Below are 6,299 nucleotides of genomic sequence, written 5' to 3'. Positions count from 1 at the left end.
ATGGCCTCATTTCATTGGAATCATTACATTCCACAACACCGCCTGGGTCAGACCTAGTTATATAAAATAATAGAGTCTTACGTTCCAGGCCAAACTAGATGAAACTTCATCTTGAAACCTTTTTAAATTAGCTGGCCCTATTCTAGGAGTGTCCACAACAAATGACTTCAAATGAGTTATCTGAAAATCACTCAAATCTCTTCAAGGTAAGAATGTCTTTTAAATGTCCTTCTCTTCTGCTGATATTTGAGTTGATTCCTTCTTCCTGTCTTCATTTTGCTTTATTTATAAAAGCTGATCTATGTATAAAATATTTCCATTTTTTTTTCCTGTTGGGCATGAGGGAAAGGTTACATCTGAGTTAGCAGGTGGGATCACATAAAAGACAAGATGGTTAGTTTATTTCATGGAACACACAATCATAAAATTTTAGGGCTGACATGGCCCTCAGAGAACACCTAACCCAAGTACTTCATTTAAAAAGTGAGAACAAAGAAGCCTCCTAGGCCATATGCTTAGTGAATCAGAAATGTGGTCATTAATATAGCACAGTAATCGATCCTAAATATAGCTATATAAGTATAGCTATATAATATATAAAGCTTATATATAGCTAAAATAGTGAATACTATTTTGGTAACTATGATGCATTTGGTAATCTTGACTGAAGACTTCTTGTTAAATTTTAGAATTAGAACCATCATGTTTTCCATAGTGTAACCATTCTATTCACAAAAATAGGAAGGATCTAATCTTGGTAGTAATCACCACATTTAATTTGAAAAGGGGGAGAATTCTTAAAATATTTTTAAGTTAGAGAATTTATTTGAAGTTATAGTCAAGACAATTTTTTTTTTAAGATTTTATTTATTTATTTGACAGAGAGAGCACAAGCAAGGGGAATGGCAGGCAGAGGGGGAGAGAGAGAGAGAGAAGCAGGCTTCCCGCTGAGCAGGGAGCCTGATGTGGGGCTCGATCCCAGGACCCTGGGATTATGACCTGAGCCGAAGGCAGATGCTTAATGACTGAGCCACCCAGGCACCCCAAGACAATTTTTTTTTTCAAGGCACATTTAATATCAAGAGTGTAAGGGCAACCCTCTTGGGTCCCCTCCCTCCTTGGGAGCTTCATACTATCACTCTGCTATCGCTCAATAAACGTTGCTTTGCTGCCCACCACACACAGACACATACACATACACACATACACAAGTGCAATAGAAAAGGCCCAAATACAATGAAGGAAACACATTCCCCCATTAACACCAATGACAATGCTCTTTCAACATGTGCCTATTGAAGGCAATGGGGATTTAATTTCATTACTGAAAAAAATAACTCAGTGAGTCTCATCACAGCCAGTATGCTACTACACTTTAGTAGTGAAACAAATGTTTATAATGCTTCAAACAGTTTCAGCCTGAAGTCTGATACTGTGCCTTTATGTTTGTACAGTCCTCAGTAAGATTACCTACAGCATTAGCAACCATTCAAAGAACAAACAATTGATAAAACCACATTGATTTAAGGCTCAGTCAAGTAATACAGAGCCCCAAACTAAATGGTTGAATATATGAACTACTTGTACTGACATCTATTATTTGATTCTCTTTTGACAATTATATTGGTTCTTAGCAAAAACAAAAAACAAAAACAGAAAAAACAAAAAAACTCTTTAAAGGCAAAATTCACCTCATTTGAGTTTTGACCCAGAAGTTCAACAACAATCACGAACTCCACAGTCTTACTGGCATAACTGATACACAGTGTCTCTAAGTCACTATGCTCAAGGTTAAGCACATATTCTATTTTACATTTTACTGGAATTTTGCATGTTCAATTCATGATTTTAAGTCTCTAAGTTCTCATTCCTCCAAACTGTCTGAAGACACAGTGTGCCACAGACTTAGGACTTTCATTTCTCCCTCTATTTTCTTTTCAGAAAAATTTCCCAAGGGTCTACATGTTCTGGAAGGGGAATTTTTTGGAGGTGGCCACTTCTTTGGAATAGTTTGGCACCTTCAGTCCTTTGAAGCAAGGGGAGAGGGAAGAGAAAAAAGCTGAAAGACAAGGTTCATCTGGTAAGTTTTATCTTAACCATTACAAGCTAGATAGTATAAGAATGAGGCCTTTTTTAGCTCCAAATGACTGAGTCTTGGTGTGGAAACTGAGTACTCGGCTGTCCCACCACAGCTCTCTCATAGTGGGACTCTCAGGGAAGTCTTGACTGGGAAGTGTCTCATAAACTTGCACTCAGTTCATTTTGGGCTTGTTCCAGTTTGTCTTTAGTCTGTTCCAATTCACCTTTCATGTTTAGGAAAAACAAGCTGATCATGGGGTCTACCATTGTTGATCTCAGTTAGGCAATGCTAGGCTGTTGGACTTGCTTGAGGTGCTGGATTTCAGGAGTACACTCTTGCATCTCTTGCTCTTTGGTTGCTAGTCGCATTACAAGGATGGTTTCCTCATTGTGCTTTAGTTTTTCTTCAGACTCCCTTAACTCAGTTACATCATTAGAATTAAGATCTGTGTACTTGCCCTCTAAAGCTTGGACATATGCTTCATATTGTTTCCATCTTAGAGTTAACTCCTCTTGTGTCATAACCGTGAAGGCTGTTTTACTCAGTCGAACCTTTGTGGGAACAGGTTCCTCCATGGTCACCTTGCATCCTCTCTGGACAGAGGCGATGCAGACACCACCCAGTCACACTACCGTGGGCCCCCGCTCCACCTCCCACCGCAGCCCCAGCACTCCCCTTTCTTTGCCAAGACATAATTTTTGAAAAGGAAGATTATTCATAGGCTTAAGGCTAATCATTGATACCCTCAAACTTTTCCTGTACTAGAACTCGAAAATATAGTTAGCTGTTTTGCTTTTGTCTATGACTATGGAGAATACAAGTTGTAGAGGGAGCCTGAGTTCATCTCCATAATATTTGAAGTTCTCTAAGTAAAAACACTCTGTGGGATATAACTGGCTACGTTTTCATGACTGGGCTCAGAGGTGGTGGTCGGAAATGTAACAGGGTTCCCCATATGTATTTTAATCAAGACACATCATACATAGTTTAACAGAGTTTACTTTTTCATATCACTACTGTACTTTGCTTCCTTCTAAACACTTTTGGACACATAGTTTTGAATGGCGATTTGGCAATAAATGCTGTAATTCAGGGCAACAAGGATATAATGTCTAGACAAAATAATGTCATAAAATGTGTAGGAAAAAATCATGGCCTTGACTGAGGTGCTGCATAATCAATATAGAATTTCTCACCGTTGAACCCTGAATTTTCCACATTGGTGAGTGGGTAGTTACATTCATTAAATTGAGTAAAAGTGGTCTGGCTTAATCCTGAAACAACAATGAAAATTTAGAGGCAATGCCTTGACATGACATGCTGGAAACTGGCTTTCTATTTGTAGGTGATTTAGAGCTCTTTCTTTCATAGAGTTCTTAAAAAAAAAAAGATTTTATTTATTTATTTGAGAGAGAGAGAGAGAGACAAAGAGAGCACATGCAGGGGGAGCTACAGAGGGAGAGGGAGAAGCAGGCTCTTCACTGAGCAGGGAGCCTGACACAGGGCTTGATTCCAGGACCCCAGAATCACGATCCGAGCCAAAGGCAGACGCCCAACCAACTGAGCCACCCAGGCACCCTCTTACATAAAGTTCTAACAAGAGGGCTATCCTTTCCTTTTTCCAGCATGTTCCACAGAGAATATTTCAGTGTCTAGATTTCCAAGGGAAAAAATACACACCTGGACTAAATAATAACAATTATAAGACTAATTAAAGGTCTGTGTACAATCCCAAACCTCAAATCCTTATTGAGCATGCAGACACGGATATAAACTTTCAACTGCAAATCACAGCAGCAATTAAAGGAGGATAAAGCTAGTAAGAATAGAAAAGTAACTTTTTAATCCATAAGGACATATATTTCTAGGAGGCTCTTTCTGGCTTTTAATGCTGGCTATAGGAAGAGCACATGAAGCTACCTGAGTCTGTGTGGTGTCTAATTTGTTTCCCTTTATCTTATAGCTCTGATGAGTCCTCAGGAAGTTAGGTCAATAACCAAGCCCAAGTGTCTAGAAGATGCTTGGGTAGGTCTGCAGTGGTCCAGCCATTCTAGGAAGAGCCCCCTCCCTGGTAAGAAGCAAGGGGTCCCATGCTGGTTCATCAGCACTTTGATTCTTGAAATACACAGTAAAGGATTCTCAATAATCAAGATCATCTGATGGCCCAGGATATGAAGTGTCAGACCATTTGAGGAATCGATTCCAAATGATTTGATACCGAAGAGTAAACTTTCTTTCAGAAATAGTTTTCAGTATCTGGGCATCAGAAAGCAAAGCACTGGGGTTACCCTCTGCAGCATGAGCGGCAAGAAATACACTTGTTCTGATGGGCAGACATTCCCATGCACACCATCTTTCATTCTCCTAGCTATTTCTGGAAAGGCATCTACTGTGCCCTGAAAAACATATAGATTAGGAGCTACTTCTTTACATTTTGTGACATGAAATGATGCAAACTTAGTGTCTTTTTAAATCTCTAGCAAAACATCAAAAAGGTTGAAGCCAGGATGCATTCTTCAAGGGCCACACTGAGCTCTCCGCATACAGGGCAACCCTGTAGGGTGGCTTCCAGTAAAGCCCCGGGGTTTCTCCATGAAGAAAAATCATAGCAGATTTTCATACCTTTTGTTAAATTTAAATTTAGAAATAAAAATAGACAGTGAATAAAGGAACATCAAAAGAAGTAACACACATCCATCAAATATCCTACGAGCAGCTAGGGAGAGAGTGAGGGACCACAAACTGTGAAAAGTCTGGTAACCAATGATTCAAGGCCCTATGTTTTATTTAGACCCAATTATAAATACATAAAAATATTTTTTCCCTCCAAATAAATATATAGAATTTGAGGAAGCAGTCCCAGGAACTCACTCTGCCCTTAGGCAGAGGATATATTCAGGCATCAAACACGTGTAATTTGCCCTTGTGTTCCTGTGACGTCTACACTCCCTGTGATTACTGCTAGCTACTACTTTCTTCCTTGTTTTCCATTCCTCCTTCTCTGTGTCTCCTTCAATCCCTTTCCCTTCTGCTCTTCTTCCTGTTCTCTTTGCCCTGCCCTCCTTCCCTTTTCTCCTGTCACAGGAGACTATCCTCATCACCAGAAGCAACGTGTTGAAAAAAATGAGACAGCAAGGAACCAACAATGTACTTGATAAAACAGGAGTCTTGGCTGCCACCAAATCGCTCTGGGTTAAGCCCCTCTTTCTACCAGAAGCAACTTTGGGAGTTGGCAAAAGAACAAAATGAAGAGTGTCTAGTCGCAGCCTCTCATTTGGGGATCACAGAGAACCAGGAGGGTGAAACTGGCTTGCTGGGTCCCACTATGAGACTAATGATGAAAATTCCCTGATAAACTTAGATTTTTTTAAATGGTCTCGCAGAACATTTACTCAACAACAGAAAGCTTAAGAACAGATGTCACATGCAATAGTCATGGTCATCATCACCTTACCGGTGAGTGCCTAGAATGAAAAGAAGCAATGGGCAAAATACAGATGTTTTCCCGAGGCTTTACGTGGAAAGGCCAAAGAGACTGGCTTTATGTTCTGCATTAAAACAACAACAACAGCAACAACAATAACATCAACAACAACAAAACAACAAGAGAGAGCGTGACACTTTGCGGTCTGTGGAGTAGCGTGAGTTACGGCGGGCGGTTTTTCCCTCTGCCCCAAGGACAGGCCAGGAGGCGTCATGGACAGTTTGGATTAAGAACTCAGATTTCTCTTGAAAGATTTTTAAGGCCTGAAACACACAACTACCAAGGGAAGCTGTGAAATTTCTTTTTTCTGGCAGCCTTGACGATTGTATCTTTCAGGGTTGGTTTACATGCAACGTGGCTGTGACCTTGCATTACCCTTCAAAGCCTCAAAGAGGCTACGATTATGCAGTTTAGGGTCTGACGTTAGTCTGTGTGCTTGTGATCACCGTGTTTTAAATTCAACAGGTTGGAAAGAATGCAGCATTGTCCAAGTGCTGAATATGATGATATCAGTTTGGATTTACAAAGCAGCCTCATATTCAACCTGTCCAGGCCATAGAAAGGTTTTGCTTCCCTCCCAACCTCCCCACCAATTTGGAGGGGAGGAAAAAGAGACACAGGCAGGACAGTGACTTAGTAAAGTGTCCTCTGAGTCCCAAGCAGGGTCGACCTCCCAAGAGTCCCAGCGCTTGCACTTTCCACAGCGTATCTGCCTTGGTTCTCAAGGAATCGGGA

General features: G+C 40.5%; 1 pseudogene; it reads right to left on the bottom strand.

The window, feature by feature from the left end:
- Positions 1-1,955: 1,955 nt before the first annotated feature.
- Positions 1,956-2,691, bottom strand: LOC102746418 (pre-mRNA-splicing regulator WTAP pseudogene; annotated as a pseudogene).
- Positions 2,692-6,299: the final 3,608 nt, after the last annotated feature.

This window comes from Leptonychotes weddellii, chromosome 8 (assembly GCF_054177405.1).
Source record: "Leptonychotes weddellii isolate Sample4059 chromosome 8, ASM5417740v2, whole genome shotgun sequence".
Classification (NCBI taxonomy): domain Eukaryota; kingdom Metazoa; phylum Chordata; class Mammalia; order Carnivora; family Phocidae; genus Leptonychotes; species Leptonychotes weddellii.
Note: the sequence above shows the minus strand (reverse complement) of the source record. Positions and strands in the feature narration are given on the sequence as shown.